The sequence below is a fragment of the Amblyraja radiata genome, chromosome 9 (genome assembly GCF_010909765.2).
Source record: "Amblyraja radiata isolate CabotCenter1 chromosome 9, sAmbRad1.1.pri, whole genome shotgun sequence".
NCBI classification, from domain to species: Eukaryota; Metazoa; Chordata; class Chondrichthyes; order Rajiformes; family Rajidae; genus Amblyraja; species Amblyraja radiata.
In genome coordinates, this window is record NC_045964.1 from 52,359,406 (window position 1) to 52,376,543 (window position 17,138).

Consider the following 17,138-nt stretch of genomic DNA (forward strand, 5'->3'; position numbering starts at 1 on the left):
AGATTTCAAGTTAAAGTATTATTACAATAAAATTGAATAGCTTTTGGTGGGTGCAGCAATGGCTTTCTGAACGTTCAATTAAGTGTGCAAATGAAACAGAATCCAAATCTGATAAAAATCAGTCACCACCTAACTTTTAAATCTACTAATTCCAGTTTAGAACTATTGACAATGGAAGGACTGGAATACCCTTCATTTTCCAGTCACAGTCCTTGGCTCCTCATCTTTAATTACTGCCTGGCACAATTAGTACCCTTGCTTTTTAAGAGGTTGCAGAAGATATTTTCATACACGAACAATAATTTCAACTTGTTTGCAAATTGACAATTTGTGAACAGAGATTTCACTGGTTCATTGGTGCTTTATTTCTCACACATGCAACTGCATAGTAAAATTATTTTTGCATATATTACACATGCGGGCGCCATCATTTTTGCCTCCATTATTCAAATTACAAATTCCGGTCGGCACACGCACTTGGAGTATTGGAGCACTTCCCACGAACCAACATCCCACTCCTCTCCTCGTCCGGCCATCTTTGTGTCCTGGGAGGGCCTCCTGCAGCCGACCTTGAAGGTGCTGGAGGCATTACTCCGGTTCACCCTCCAACTAGCCCTTGCTCCCCGCTTCTGACATCTCCAGCTCCCACCCAGTTACGTTGTCTGATGAGCGTTTGGATGGGTTACCGATCCCACCGACCGAAGAGCCTTTAGGCAATAATATTAGATTGTCATTTGCTCCAGGGTGCAATTCCTTGATGGCATGAAGCTCATAGAGCAAACAGTATACGTGGTAATGTTTAATACAATAAATACCAGGATGCTTGCAAAGCAGGAGAATGGTGCAAATATTGTAATGCAATCTAAAGTAATGCAATAAAAAAGATTGACTTACAGAGAAGCATTGCAAAAATAAAAACTAAACAAGAATAAGGGGGCATCTGAATGAGGCAGAGTTAACAGTAAGAGTATGCAGCATCAATCTAGAAGAGGTGATTGGCGCAGGAGTCCGAAAGTCATGGGGAAGAGGCTTTGTCTGGATGTCTGGGCTTTCTGGATGTCCTGTATCTTCTCATAGAAGGCAGGAGAGAGGCAAGGCTGACAACAGAGGTATCATCAACGTAAGCTAAAAATTGAATTGCCACCATACTTGGATGCACAGTCACAGGTGTACTAGTAGAGCAGGTGACTGTTCTTGGATGCATAATCCTGAGGAACACCCATTCCTTCTCTCTAGAGATGCTGCCTGTCCCGCTGAGTTACTCCAGCATTTTGTGTCGATCTTCGGTTTAAACCATCATCTGCAGTTCCTTCCCACACTCCAGTGTTGAGGGTCAGTGTGGAGGAAATGTTGTGGCCAATTCTAACCCGACTGAGGTCTGCTGGTCAGGAAGTCCAGAAGCCATTTGCAGATGCAGGTCTTATAGTCAAGGCAACCTGGGGCTGAATGTAGTGCGGGGGAGAGGGCATCCTCCACTGGCCTATTTTTCCTGTACTTAAATTTCAAGGGTTCTTGATTGATGCCTGTCAAAATTCCTACAGTGCCCAACATATTTTAATAGATTGACACAAAAAGCTGGAGTAACTCAGTAAGACAGGCAGCATCTCTGGAGAGAAGGAATGGGTGACGTTTCGGGTCGAGACCCTTCTTCAGACTAGTTGGGGATAATGAAATGAGAAATATAGACGATGATGTAGAGAGATAAAGAACAAAGAACAATTAATGAAAGAAATGCAAAAAAGTAATGATGATAAAGGAAACAGGCCCTTGTTATAGCTGTTTGTTGGGTGAAAAAGAGAAGCTGGTGCGACTTGGGTGGGGGGAGGGTTAGAGAATTTAATAGTTCTTCTTGATCCAGTTTTGCCTGAAATATTCTTTATCTTTGTTTAATTGTGTAACCATTTATTTAGCTCCTTCCTTTATGTTTCTCCTTTGTGTGCTAACTCGTCCGCCAAGTGCCATTATTGTATATTAATTTACATATATATGTTTGCATGTTTCATTTGAGTTTTATTTCATGATCTGATCAATGATAATCAAAATGTCCACATGGTTGTCTCATCGACTTGTAGGAAGCTGCATTTTTTATGAAGGATCAAAATTCAATAAAGAAAAATCAATGAGCTTTCTTTTCTTTTGGCCCAAATGGAAAAATAATCCTCCACGTTGATAGTAAAGTGAAACTGATCCCTTGCTCATTTCAATTGGAATTACCTAATTGGATAAATCTGGCAGAACATTAAGCAATTAAGAAAAAGGGGCAAGTATTGTATTTACTGCAAGCTGGGTACTTACTGTGAATAAGCTCCAAATGTTACTCAGTATTTCTGATGAGTGGAATGCAAGAGGTCTGAAAATGATAGCACAGGGACTGTAGCACTCTGAAAACATTTTCAGAATGTTTATGAAACAAATGATCCCGGAGATTAGTTTCAATGCAGTAATTGACTAATTTTCAATTATGACATAATTCCAAATTACAATAAATACTCCTCCAAAGGGGGAAAAAATGGTATAAGCTCGTTTTCCTTAAGGCAGCCGTTGGGCACTCCCTCACTGCCTCCTCACGAAGCCTGGGAATCATTCGCCAATCTACTGCTGTGGCTGAGTCCGGGAATGATCCCCTGAGTGAACCTGAAATGGGAGAACTAAATAAAAGACCAGTCGGAATAATTAGCAATTCCTCATTGAATTGATTGTGGGCAGAGGTTTTGTATAAGACTGTCCTTCCTGTTTGACTGACTGTCTTTAATAGGACTCTATGGGAATTCAGTATTATATCTTGCACTAAATGTTATACCCTTTATCCATTATCTGTGCACTATGGCCAACTTGATTAAATTCATGTATAGTCATGTTTCAACTGCAACAAAAGCTTTCCACTGTACCTCAGTACACGTGACAATAATAAATGAAACTAGGATCAATAGAGGCTCCAGGAGTAATACTGTTTCAGTAACAAATCTAAATGAGCTGTATAAACATTTAAAGCAGGTTCCTCTGTTCACATGTTATTGTAAATTCTGCAAGGAAGGTCTTTTTTCACTACAAATATGGACTGGCTCATTGTTCACCGCCAAAGGTAGAGGGTGAGGGTGATCGGGTGGTTGGAATACAAAAGCTCCTGGTGAGCAGCAGTTGTTGTGACCAGCAGAATCCCAGTGTTTATGAATAATGAGTTTTTCACCAGAAAGTCACCATTTCCACAGTGTAATTGGAGGAACTTTGCCGTTTGCCTGCAGCTGTTTTGCTTGCCCTCAGGCTGTGCGTGAAACCTTACCCCAGTCCTACAGCCGGCCAGACAAAGAGGCACCAAAACAGTTCCCACAGACTGCAACTTGAACACTGACCTCACTGACACTGAATGAAGGCTATTCCAGTCTAACAAATATCAGGATTTATTTCAATTTCGGGTATTTGATGCAAATTAAATGCGCCTTTAATATGGTGGAAAACTGCAAGAAACATAAGGTATGAAGGGAGAGTTGTTGGCACATCTTATTCATTCGTTGGATACCCATGAAAATGCATTATTATGTGTGACTGCTTTGTCTGATTCACTGCCGTCTTAAGGACTATACTCCTATTAAATTAATAATGTGCACTGGGTCATAGAGAACTTATGCAGCAGTGAGAACCATCTCCTTTCCTAAAAGGCATGTCATTGCGATGATGATTTGCAGTGCCTGCTTACATGTCAACAATCTGCACTTGGCTTGCACAATCAGCATTTTGGAGGTGGTGCCTGGTTGTTGATGCTCACAGACTAAAATTAGCTTGGATCTCACTTACCACCAATGCTGTTTTAAGGGATGGTACTAAAGGGATCTCCTGAGGATTTATTCTCAGCCCCTTCTTAAGCTTCATCATGAGCTCATCTGCAGATATGGGTCAGCTTGTATGCTAATGATTTCTGGCTCCATCCACCATAGCTGCCCGTGATCAGAACTTCATCATGGCTCCAGTACCATAGGAAAGCAGCTTGGAACATTGTAAATTGCAGCAAATGGCAGAGAAGGATGTGTGCACCATGGTATAACTTGCATACAAGGATGATTGTTTTAAAAATGAGATATTGATTAATCTGCCTGAACTAATGCAAGCTAGGGAACTGAATCACCTGCGCCCCATTGCGGATATTAGACTTTATCTCTGAAACTGGTGCACTACAATGCTGAGAACTATATTCTGTACTTTGTATCAACCACTTTGCTCTACTTATTGGTTTGGTTGTATTTATGTGTAATATTATCTGATTTGATTTGCTAGCATGAAAACAAAAAAAACTTTCACTGTAACATGTGAAACGTAACCATAACAAACCTAAACCCAAATCCAAACCTCGTTGCGTGGCTTAATGTCAGATGTCTAATTATGTTTTTATGCACCCTTGTAGTATAATTCAATGGCAAATAATTGTTGTAGGTTTGAAAGGGAGATAGTTTCTCACAGGTAAAGAGAGAAGTTCAAACTCAAACTCAAATTAGGGCGTTGAGAAGAAAGAGAGGAGAAATGCACCGTTGGGTAATGGAAGGTGAGGGAAAATAAAATGCAAGTGAACTGTAGGGGATTTTGGATTGAAGGAAGAGGGATGGCAAGTCTGGGGGGGGGGGGGGGAATGAAGGAACTGAGCAATGTAGACACTGAAGGAACTGAGCAATGTAGACATTTCTGAATGTTTCTGATGTCCATGTAAGGATTAAAGTTTATGGGGTCTCAACGTTTACAGGGAGAAGGCAGGAGAATGGGGTTTAGAGGGAAAAATATATTTGCCATGATTGAATGGCGTAGACTCGATGTGCTAAATGGCCTATGTCTGCTCCAATGTCTTATGGTCTTATGGAAAGCTATTTGTAAAAAAGATGGCAATCAGATATGACAACAAAGAAAATCTTTATTTCACAATTTCTGCACAAGAGAAGAAGCACTTTTCTTTTGACCCCCTATCATGCCTCATAACCATATGGATATTTGGTGTAACTGCAATTTAAATTATAGCATGTCTGGATTCCATGACATTTACTGTATGACCAATTGATCAAATTACAAGAAGACTAAATCAAGTGGAATATGAGTTTGAGGTCAGTTTTGTGATTTAATAGAGGAGCATTCTTTTTTCCACCTGATTCCAGAAGCTGGATTTGCATCTGTCTTTGCCGAAGTGGAATTTGGTTCAGTCTGCTCTGTTAGTGCTGTTTGGTTTCTTATGAGATAAAAATGTGACCTGTTATTCTTGAGAGGAAAGACTCAAATCTCCATCTACCATGTGTGAAATTCTACTGCAATTAGTAAACGGTGACAGTTCATGTTACAGTAACATTGCCTCACTGTAACATGCATTGGGATGGTCAGATGAGAATGGGCATGGGATGGTTTTATTTTGTGAATAACTTTGTCCCTGTAATCATGAATAAAGTTGTGAATTAATATATGACCTCTCAGTTCTGATAAATATGTAATCGCCCTAGCTCTATCAAATATTGTCGATGCAACTATTTATAAATATTTACACAATAATCCAACCTTTAAAGGACATTAAATCTTCACTAATGGCCGCTGTAGGAAGAAAGTCTGAATAAAACTAGGAATTTCATAGAATTTGAATAAATATTTATTGCTGTGGCAATTTTTCTTTTGATGGTTTTGTAACATAATAAGCATATGTTTGCACATGTTTCTGAGAGGGGACAGTTTGGATACTAGCGAAACGTAGGGTCTATGAGTTACAGGTGGGTAATTTTAGTTTGTTGGGACAATATATGGAGGCTCTGAGAGATGATTTTGGACAGTATCCTCCCAGAAAGATAAATATTATCCCTCAGTGGAGTTGGATAACATCTGTTAATCTCTGCCACAGATCTGGACATGAATTGGATAACTGGATTACACACCCAATCATTTGACGGCACTAAAAAATAAAACAACCCTAGGTGAAAGCACCTCTTATTTTGCATATTGTGTCACACACAGAGTGTTTCTGAACACTGAGTAATAAAGATACAAGTCCGTTCAGTAGAGTGCCCTTCCACAGAATGTAGTTTATGTATCATTCCCAAAGGCTGTATTAGTGAGAGGGGTTATGGCAACTGACCCCGAACAACAGCAGAAAGCTGTGCTTTAAAAAAAAATTATGAACATAAAAAGAGCTTTTGTTTAAAGAAACATAAATTTTCAACATATGGTTCTTAAAAGTCAAGTGAAAGGGTTGAAAGCTTCAGAGGAGTAATTAATTAGGCTGATAATAATGGTTATAATCTTTCCTTCTCTTAAAATCCGAGGGCTGAAAGGACTCTTGGCAACATGCCCCATCTGTCTGTGTGCGTAACTGAGATGGATACTTTACCATCAGACAAGGTATTTTACAGAACATCCCACCCCACCAAGCCACAAAACGACGTCTATTTTCAAAATGTCCTACAATATGTTGTCTACGTATTTCTAAAATTGTGTGGCACACTGAGTTCCTTTGCAATTTGCTGAGAGTATGTGCAGTCCTGCAAGTCGTGAATGCATCATTTCAGTCAATCACCGCTGGGAAATGAACACCCAAGTGGAAAACTGAGCTGCCCGCGCTTGAAGACAGTGGGTTTCGGAAGAGGGCTCTGCTCGAGACGGCTGCCTGTCCCTTTTGCCGGGTTTACATCCGCGCCCGAGTGGTAATAGAAAGGGACTACGCGCTGTCCACGGGCGCCCTGGGGGATGTCTGGGACCGCTAGACACCACGGGGAGTGGAGTGTATCCTCAATAAGGATGGGGAAATAGTTGTTTAATATTTAAGAATATTTGTTTATTTCGTATTATGGTGGTGGATTTGTTTGTATTTTTCTGTGTATTGTTGTAAATAGTTGATTAAAGTTATTTTTGGAAGGAAAAAAAAGAAATTGAGTTAGATCCCCCGTCGGTACAGATCTCGCGTGCTGCGGCAGAGACCATAACCCTGGTATACTAGTCCAGATTTATTCTCATTGTGGCAAAAACAGACGATCTGGTTGGTGTCTCATGGCTGGGTGTGGGATCTTGCTGTGTGACTATTTCCTGCCATTTTTCTTATCAGTGCAACTGCGGTTATATTTCAGAAATGCTGCAGGAGCTTTAAAGTGGTTTAGGACATCCTGAGGTCAGGAAAGGAACATTATAACTATACGCCTGTGGTATGAGCATACCAGCAGCTGCTTTCTGTGCAAGCAACATTGTGAAGATTCGGCTTGCGTTTAGGATTCTGTTCCTGAACATTTTTAATTCACCTTGAGGGGAAAGTGCATACATGAACACACAATGCATACAAGGACAGACTCAGACCTAAGTGATGCCTTCCACATCAACCAGCTCCATCATTTTAGTTTAGTATAGATTAATTTAGAGACACAGCGTGGAAAGAGGCCCTTTGGCCCACCGAGTACACTCTGACCATCGATTACCCATTCCAGATTGATGTTATCCTACTTTTGCATCCTACCCTCTGGGGACAATTTACAGAATCTAATTAACCTACAAATCTGCACATTTTTGGTATGTGGGAGGAGACCGGAGCACCTGGGGACACCCTCGTGGTCACAAGGAGAATGAATAAACTCCGCACAGACAGCACCTGTAGTCGGGATCGAACCCGGGTCTCTGGCGTGTGAGGCAGCAACATTACCACTGCACCCCTCTATCATTGGCCAGTGGCATTTCATCTGATCAAATACCAGATAAATTTACCAATAATATAAACATTATTCCAATTAATTTGAAAGGAAACAATTTTTTCAGTGTGCATGGATATAGTACCTCACTTTTTCTAGATCACAGATACATTTACCAATAACAGACAATATTCCAATAAATGTGAAAGTAAACAGTTTTTTTCCAATGTGCAAGGAAATAATACCTCACTTTTATTGTACTTTTTCTAATTACAGTGCAACGCAATTAAAAGAAGGATTAGCATTGCATGTTGAGAGTACCTGCAAATACGCATCATTGCTTCTGTGCAACAAGTATTTGTTTTATGGACTGACCAGGATATGGGCATCACTGACAATTGATCTATTGCCCACACCTAATTTCCCTTTAGAAGATGGTGGTGAATGGCTTTCTTGAACCACCGCTGTCTGCGAGGTGCGCTGTTTTACATTCTTCATTCAAGTGAAAGACAGAACATCTTGTAAATGTGTTCAAGATAACACTTTACATTGTTAAATTTGCCTTTTTTAAGAAACTAATTTTCTTCTCTTTTTTTTTTCCACAACCCATTCACTCAATTATGCCCAGGGTTCGCCCAAAGCGACCAGTCATTTTCTATAAACGCAGCACCGGTAGTGGTGGCGAGAACAACAGGATCGGCACTTTGATGCCAGCATGTGTAACATAAGCAGCATTTTACTATTTCCAGCAGACATGATGTGGAGGCAGTTCAAACACAGGTAACTTGCTTCAAGTGTAGCTGCAATGCAAGAAGTCCTTGGGCTACCAGAGTCTCTGCAAGGTACTCACTCATCATGCTTCTCATTCTGTTATTGATCTCTGTAATTTCATACTTCCTCTCTGACTCTGATATTTTCATGCCGCCTTTTTCAGATTCCGCACTACTGGAAAAAAATCTAATTAATGGACATTAATGAAACAAAGAAAAAGTAATTCATTGCAACGACCAATTGAATTAACATGTAATGCTTTTGTTGTGCGTGTAATCCTCACAAAAATATCACCACTTCAGGCAACAGCAAAATCCTGCTGTTAATAGCTCGACTGCAGAAGACCACACAGATCTCCATTGACCTCTTGTGGTGAGTACAGTTAACAGGCATCCAATTAAATCAGCCGCCTGGTATATTTCAGTACAGTAATTATAACTTTTTTTACCTGGGTTTAGCCACAAAAATGCAATGTTTACCTTCCATGGACATTTATGTGATTAGAAGCAGATGGTAGATATAACAAGGCAGTGGCTGCATGTGCATCGGTTTGGAGCGTTTCGAAGAGACGCTGGGTGTGGAACATGGGACGCTGTTGGGGAATCTACACCGATGTACAACAAAGAAGTGTTTACTATGAATTGGTGCAACATCTGTAAATAAATCACTTTCAAATGTTTGGAAATCCATCTCCAGCAAGATTATTGCTCCCCTTCATTAAAACTTGTATGGCAATTTGAAAATAGACTGTCACAATAGAGAGAGTCATACGCAGTACTGAAACAGGCCCTTTGGCCCAACTCGATCACGCCGGCCCAGATGCCCAATCTAAGCAAATCCCATTTGTCTTCAGGTGGCCTAAAACCCTCTAAACCTTTCCTATCCATGAACCAATCCATATATCTCCTCCACAGATTTATTCCATGTATCCACCACCCTCTGAGTGATAAAGGTGCCTTTCAGTTTCCAATTAAATCTTGTCCCTCTCACCTTCAAACTATCCTATGTCCCCTGGTTTTTGATTCCCCTATGTAGGGAAAAAAACTGCATATTCACCCTATCTATTGTCGACACATGTTTAATCTTCCTGTGTATTAACCATATAACCATATAACAATTACAGCACGGAAACAGGCCATCTCGACCCTTCTAGTCCGTGCCGAACTAATCAATAAACTATTGATAGATTTTCCTATAACTGTTGTCATTGAGCAGACTGTTGTTTGTGTACAGCATGTGTGTATGGCTCTGTGTGTGTGTCTGTGTGCGTGCAGGTTTAAGAGAGGCAAATTGGATTGGCATTGAAAACATTCAGGAAGGAGTTAAGAAAGCAGCCGTTTTCCAGCCCACGTCTCTGTCCTGCTTTATCACTTAAGTTGAAAGAGGAGAGGAGAAGAAAATATGTTTGGTGACGGCTTTATACTCGAAGAGGCATAGCAATGGAGGCTTGAATATGAAAGTGAAGAAGTGCGTGAAATAGGATTAATGTATCAGGAATAGAATTGCGGATGGGACCACCATTAGGACTGGAACAAAAAATATTCTACATATCCCACAAATAGGTAGGCAAGGGTAGGACAAAGTATGAGTTGTCATAGCAACATCTTTCATTTAGTGGAATCAAAAGGGAAATTGTTCAGTATAAAAGTAAGTTTAGCCAGGTGGTGAAGTTGATGGATGGAGACTGGATTGGCCACCATCCAAGAAAGAAGCTGAGGGCTTTGAGGGTTTCGTGGTGGGGGATGGAAGTGCAGAAAGATTGGACATCCATGGTGAAAATTGAATGGTTAGAACCAAGACAGGGAAACAGTTAAAGTGGTGGAAGACATTAGCGAATTTCAAATGTGCGTGGGAATGGGCTAGACAAGAAAACAATTGTTGAGTTAGGAAGAAATAAGTTCTAACGGAAAAGAAAAGGCAAAAACAAAAGATTTATGATGGCAAATTCAGCTTTTACATTTTGAAAAGAATGTTCAATGGGAAGTAACCATTTGTTATCATTGAGCTGAACAACCAAAACCTCTCTGACTGGAGACATAATACGCAAGTCTTTTAGAGATTTTCCGTGGTGGTAGAAAATAAACTCATTATGAGCATAGATTCTGGCTGGCGCCGTGATGCAGCTGATAGAGCTGCTGCCTCACCGCGCCAGAGGCCTAGGTTCAATCCTGGCCTCGGGTGCTGTCTATGTGGAGTTTGCACATTCTTAATGTCACGGGCTTCTCCCGGGTGCTCCAGTTTCCTCTGACATCCTGAAGAAGTGTGGAATGTTGGTTAATTATCCTCTGTAAATTGTCCCTAGTGTGCAGGGAATGGATGCACACGTGGGATTACATGGAACCAGTGTGATAGGGTCATCAATGGTTAGGCTGGACTCTGTCGGCCGAAGTGCCTGTTACCATGCCGTATCTTTCAGTCAATCAACATAATACAAACGTGCTAGGTCAGTTGACCCATTAAGCCTGCTTTATTTTGGATAAAACTGTGCTGATAATGTTTTCAAGTTGTCTTAAGGACACAGGACTGGGCCATACATTATTGAAGGTAGGTGTGTTTCTTTAAGACAGGAATGTTGAATTTCTCTGCACTTTTGAAATCAATGGTGGGTTTAGTTTCAGGTCAGGTTGCACATGGCTTGATTTGATTGATGGGTCAATTAAATTATTCGAGACATTGCCGAACCAGTATGTGCTTAGTGAGCAAGTCATAACGCACATCATTTAACATTGCTTTACATCTATGAGTTGAGTGAATGCGATAGAAAGTAAATTATATCCTAATTGAAAGGCAATTAGATTTTCTTAAAGAATACCATCATTTACATTTAGCTTTGAGATTCTCAGCTATTTTGACTCAGTTTCGTCTGAAGTCCATTGCAGCTTTAAATTAAATAAAAGACATGGCTAGATGTGGTAGACCTGGCAGATCATCACACTGAAATAATGATGCACACCTGAGTGGTAAAATATATTTACTTAGGTTAAGATAAACTCAAGCTGATTTGAATGGAGTTGACAACAATCTAGAATGCCCGAAATATCGTAAAGACTGAAAAAAAAAAGTGCTATTGGTAATACGGAAAATGCAGATGTGAAATAGGACTTTGTGCCAAGTCATTTACTTTGGACACACGTGTTCCGTCACACCTGGTGCTAATTCTTTAACCTATTTTACTAAATATACCCCTCTGTTGCTTGCCAGTGGATTGTTTCATAAACTGGGACAAAATTAATCTTGGGCAGTGACACAGAACAAGCAGTCAATGGAAATCAGTAACTGGGGCAGCTGGTCTAATATTACTCACCAACAGCCAAGATGAATTTCTAGCCCATTCTTTTCAAGCTACATTCACAGTGAGCTCCACAGTGTGAACTGTTGAAGTGAGGGTGCCTGCATATTTCATTCTTTCACTAATAATATTTTCTCTCGTTTTATTTCCATGTCTGTTCTAATCTGCCGTTGCGCTTTCTAATGCTCTTTAATTCTATTCTCTTCTCCTTGTTGTACTTCTCTTGACCCTCCTGCCCCTGGCAGTGAGGGGTAAATGAGGGAAAGGTGGGCTGCTATGGTTTTGATTTGCGAGGAGCTCCCCTGTACCTCCTGGATTCGGACTGAGGAGAGAATATTTGATAAAACCTAGAATTTCTATAGTCATAGAGCTATACAGCGTGGAAACAGGCCCCTCGGCCCACCTTGCCCACACCAACATGTCACAACTACACTAGTCCCACCTACCTGCATTTGGCCCATATTCCTCTAAACCTGTCCGATCCATGTACCTGTCTCATTGTTTCTTAAATGTTGCCTCGACTACCTCCTCTGGCAGCTCGATCCATGCACCCACCACCCTTTGTTTGGCAGTTCAAGGATTCAAGGTCAGTTTATTGTCACATGTACCAGTTAAGGTACAGTGACATTTGAGTTACCTTACAGCATACTAAGTGAAAAGCAACAAGACACACAACCACATAAAAGTTAACATAAACACCCATCACAGTGGATTCCACATTCCTCACTGTGATGGAAAGCAATAAAGTTAAATCTTCTTTCTTTCAGATTCCTATTAAATCTTTCTCCCCTTCACCAGAAACCTAGGTCCTGTGGTTCTCGATCCCCCTACTCTAGGCAAAAGACTCCGTGCTTCTATCTGATCTATTCCTCTCATGATTTTACACACTAGAATTTTTTCATTGTGGCCGTATCATTGGTTAGGGCCCTGGTAATGCTGTGCTCCCGAATGCAGAACCATATTAAGAACAACCTCGCTCAGTTTGCTGACCTACCTGATCTCCCAGTTGCTAAACCACTTAATTCTCCTTCCCATTCCTACACTGCCTTTCTGTTCTGGGTCTCCTCCATTGTCTGAGTGAGGCTATACGCAAATAGGAGAACAGCATCTCATATTTCGATTGGGCAGCTTACAGCCCAGTGGTATGAATATTGATTTCTCTAACTTCAAGTAACCTGATGCATTTCTTCTCTCTCTAACCCCCCACCAACCAAGTTGCACCAGCTTCTCATTTTCACCCAACAAACAGCTAACAATGACTTATTTCCTTTATCATCATTACTATTTTGCAAATCGTTCATTCATTGTTCTATATCTCTCTACATCACCGTCTATATCTCCCATTTCCCTTTCCCGTGAAATTCAGTCTGAAGAAGGGTCTTGACCTGAAACGTCACCCATTCATCTCTCCAGAGATGCTCTCCTGTCCCGCTGAGTTACTCCAGCTTGTTGTGCCTATCTTTGGTTTAAACCAGCATCTGTAGTTCCTTCCTATACATTAAAAACAACCCAATTTAGTTAACGTGACCTCATACAAATGTCAGGCCCCCTACCTGTTTTCACTCCTAGGTAGGCCCTTGACAACTCATTTACTGCTGTCACCAAAACGCAATTCACAGTGTACTTCAGGGTCATAATGAGCTGCATTGAATGCTTGGGCACCTATTTTGTGTCTGCAAAATGGGTGTGCTGTCATCAAATTTCGAGGGCTATCTTTTCTGAAGCAGTCTTAATAAAGAAAATTAACTGTTTCAAGGTGTTTTAATGGGTTTTTTTCCTGTGGTCTTTGCTTTCACAGTATTCCTTTGTGTAAAATTAGACTGAACTGGCTAACCTATTTCATATGTTATTTATGTTCCATTGCTGCATGGACTAAAGGTAAAGTGTATTTTGAAGGACATAAGAGTTAGAAAATATTTTGATTTTGCAGTTCTTTTTGTGCCTGCAAATATCCTTCCAGATTCTGGGGGTAATTTTTACCCAAGCCCCTTGGGCAGTGGGCTAGTTGAGTGCATCACCATCTGTTTTTGAACCTGAATGAACTTTTATTGATTTAAATGTCAATAACATTCGGAGTGGCCTCCTAATGGTGATCAGTGCATTGTCCCAGTTCATTGGCAATATGTGAAAAGTGAAGGAAGGAACTACAGATGCTGGTTTAAACCGTAGACACTGGAGTAACTCAGTGGGTCAGACAGCATCTCTGGAGAAAAGGAATAGGCGATGTTTTGGGTCAAGACCCTCCTTCAGACAAAGTGAAAATGGCCATTCCCTAATGTCTGCAATTCTCACTCCATCTAACTGCACGATGTGAAATTGATCACAAATACTTTGTGCACAATTTCAAATCGAGAGCATGAAACCTATGCAGCATGGGAAAAGGCCCTTCAGCCCATCTCATCACATTGCTTAACTGTGCTAGTCCCACTTGCCTACGTCTGCCCATATTCCTTCAAACGTTTGTCCAATTCTCTTTTAAATGGCATAATTTAATCCATCTACACTACACTATGTGAAAAAATTGCCCCTCAGGTCCCTTTTAAATCTATTTCCTCTCACCTTAAAGTTATACCCTCAAATTTTAGACTTCCCTACCCTCAGGAAAAGTCTGTGGCTGTTCGCCTCATCTACGCCCCTCACGATTTTATATACCTTGGTAATATCACCCCTCAGCCTCCTTTGCTCTAGAGCAAACAGCCTATCCAGCTTCTCCTTGTAACTCAAACCCTCCAGACTTGTAACATTCTCGTAAATCTTTTTTTGCACAGTTTGATGCCAACCTTCCTATGGCAGGGTGACCAGCAACTTGTACATAGTACTCCAATTGTGGTCCTCTGAATGTCTTGTCTCGCTGTTAGATAATGTCCCAGCACCTGTACTCTGGCTGATAAAGACAGGCATGCCAAATGTCTTCTTCACTACCTTGTCCCCCTGTGTGGAACCTTCATGGAACTATGTCCTTGCATACCTAGGTCTCTCTCTTCTACCACACCCTCTAATGCCCTATGTGAGTCTTGCCCTGGTTTGTCCTGTCAAAATACTACACCTCGCATGTTTCTGAACTGAGCTCCGTCTGCCATTCCTCGGCCCATTGGCTCAGTTGATCACAATCCTATTGAAATCATAGATAAACTTGTTGACTGTCCACTATACCACCAATTTTAATGTCATCTGAAAATGGACTCATTTACTATTCACATCCAAATCTTAATATAAATAATGACGAGCAATTGACCTAGCGCCAATCTCTATGGCTCCAGTATGAAAAACAACACTCTTCCACCATCCTCTTTTTCCTACTTCAAGGCAATTCAAGCAATTTTGTATCAAATTGGCCAGCTTGTCCTGTATCCCATGTGATCTAATCTTCCAGACTAGCCCACCATGTCAAAAGGTCTTGCTGAAGTTCATGTAATCAATCAATCAATCAATCAATCAATCAACCTTTATTGTCATCTTGCAAAGCAACAGTTGTACAGTGCAAAATGAGAAGACGTTTCCCAGGGAATACCAGAGCATCTCTACTACACTGTCTTGATCAAGCCTCTTGATCACCTCTTCAAAAACTCAATCAAATTTTTAAGACATGATTTGCCATGCACAAAGCCATGCTGCCTATCTTTAACCAGACCTTGCCTTTCCAAATGCATATTGATTCGATCTCTCACATTCCTCTACCAAAGGGTTACCTACAACTGATCTTAGGCTCACTTGTTGGTTGTTCCGAGGCTTTTCCTTGCAGCCTTTCTTAAAAAAGGAGGCTTAACATTAGCCACCCTCCAGTCTTCTGGCACTTCCAGATGATGTAATATCTGTGCCATTGGCCCTGCAGATTATTCCATAGTTTCCCCAAAATGTCCTATGGTACACTTGATCAGGTCTTGGGGATTAATACGTTTTAAGACCTCCAGCGCCTCCTCTTCTGTAACAAGGACTTTCTTAAGACTTCACTATTAACTTCCCCGAGTTCCGTTGCATCTATGTCTTGCTCCACTGTAAGTGCAGCTGAGTAAAAATTCATTTAGCACCTTGCCCTGACAAAGACGACAGAATTATTACTCAGTGTTTTGTACAGATGAAGTTTTGTTACTCAAAAAGTCAATGATTTTATAATGGCTATGAGGTTTTCAAAATATTATGGAAGCAATGTTAGGAAATGCAGTATTCTTGCTTTTTATCCCTTTAAAATTACCTCTAAATTTCTCTACCATGTCATCCATTCTCACTGCTACTTCCACTGAATACTGTTTTCTTTGGGCAATGTTGCTGCTGCTACTTTGAAGAAAGATAAAGAACAATATCTATAACCAGTTCAGAAGGTGTCAATACTTTGCTTTTCCTTTAAATTTAAAAAAAAACGTGATCGACCTGTTAATAAGAATGATGCAATTTATTTAAAAAAACTCTGGACGAATATTAACATCCAATACTCTAAGCTGATATACGGCATGGACAATGAGAGAGCAAAAGCCTTTCTTTAAAAAATGCCTGAATACCAATCTCAGGTAAGCAATCATCAGCTATTTGACTAATATTGTGCAACCCTTCTCAGTTTCGACCTCTGAGGCCTGCAGAGAAAAGAGGCTTTCATTTGCTCCGAGAATCTTGGACTGGAGCCTGGGTCCCAGAGGTAGGAGAACAATGTGAACACTCTCTGCTGCTTCAGGTTCCCAGACAGGTTTGGTGCAGAGTGAATCAGAATTAACTAAGGCAGAAACGTTGCCAACTTGTAAATGTGTTTGGTTACCTAATTATATAATAAAAATGGATGAGAATTTTAATTTGTTTGACTATTTTGTTTGGAATAAATAGAGGCCTTTTTTTTATCCACCACCAAAAATGCAACAGCAAACATGAGCTGGCAAGTTCACAAGCCACGGGAGCAGAACTAGGCCATTCGGCCCATTGAGTCGATTCCGCCATTCAATCATGGCTTTCCCTCTGAACTTCATTCTCCTGCCTTCTCCCGCTAGCCTCTGACACCGTTACTAACCGCTGTAGAGTTGCTTCCTTACAGCGCTAGAGACCAGGGTTGGATTCTAACTATGGGTGCTGTCTGTACAGAGTTTGCACGTTCTCCCTGTGACCGCGCGGGCTTTCTCCAGGTGCTCCAGTTGCCTCCACATTCCAAAGCAAAATGCAGGTTAATTGGCTTATGTAAATTGTCCCTCGAATGTGGGATAGAACTAGTGTATGGGATGATTGTTGGTCGGCGTGGACTCAATGAGCCGAAGGGCCTGTTTCCATGCTGGATTTCTAAACTAAACTAAACTAATCAAGAACCTGTCAATCTCTGCTTTAAAAATACACAATGACTTTGCCTTCACAGCTGTCTGTGGCAATGAATTTCACAGATTCACCACCCTCTGACTAAATAAATTTATCTTCATCTCCTTTCTAAAGGTACATCCTTTTATTTTGAGCCTGTGCCCTCTGGTCCTAGACTCTTCCAC

At 40.8% G+C, this 17,138-nt stretch overlaps 1 long non-coding RNA gene across 3 annotated transcripts in view; it reads left to right on the forward strand.

The window, feature by feature from the left end:
• Positions 1-3,215: 3,215 nt before the first annotated feature.
• LOC116977106 overlaps positions 3,216-17,138 on the forward strand; it is a 40,203-nt gene continuing 26,280 nt past the window's right edge. The window contains exons 1-2 of one of the 3 annotated variants that reach the window (XR_004413119.1): positions 3,216-3,471; positions 8,560-8,768. This is a non-coding gene — a long non-coding RNA (uncharacterized LOC116977106). Of the gene's footprint in view, positions 3,472-8,139; positions 8,468-8,559; positions 8,769-17,138 lie in introns of those variants that run through there. The other 2 variants (XR_004413117.1, XR_004413118.1) reach the window with 2 other exon arrangements.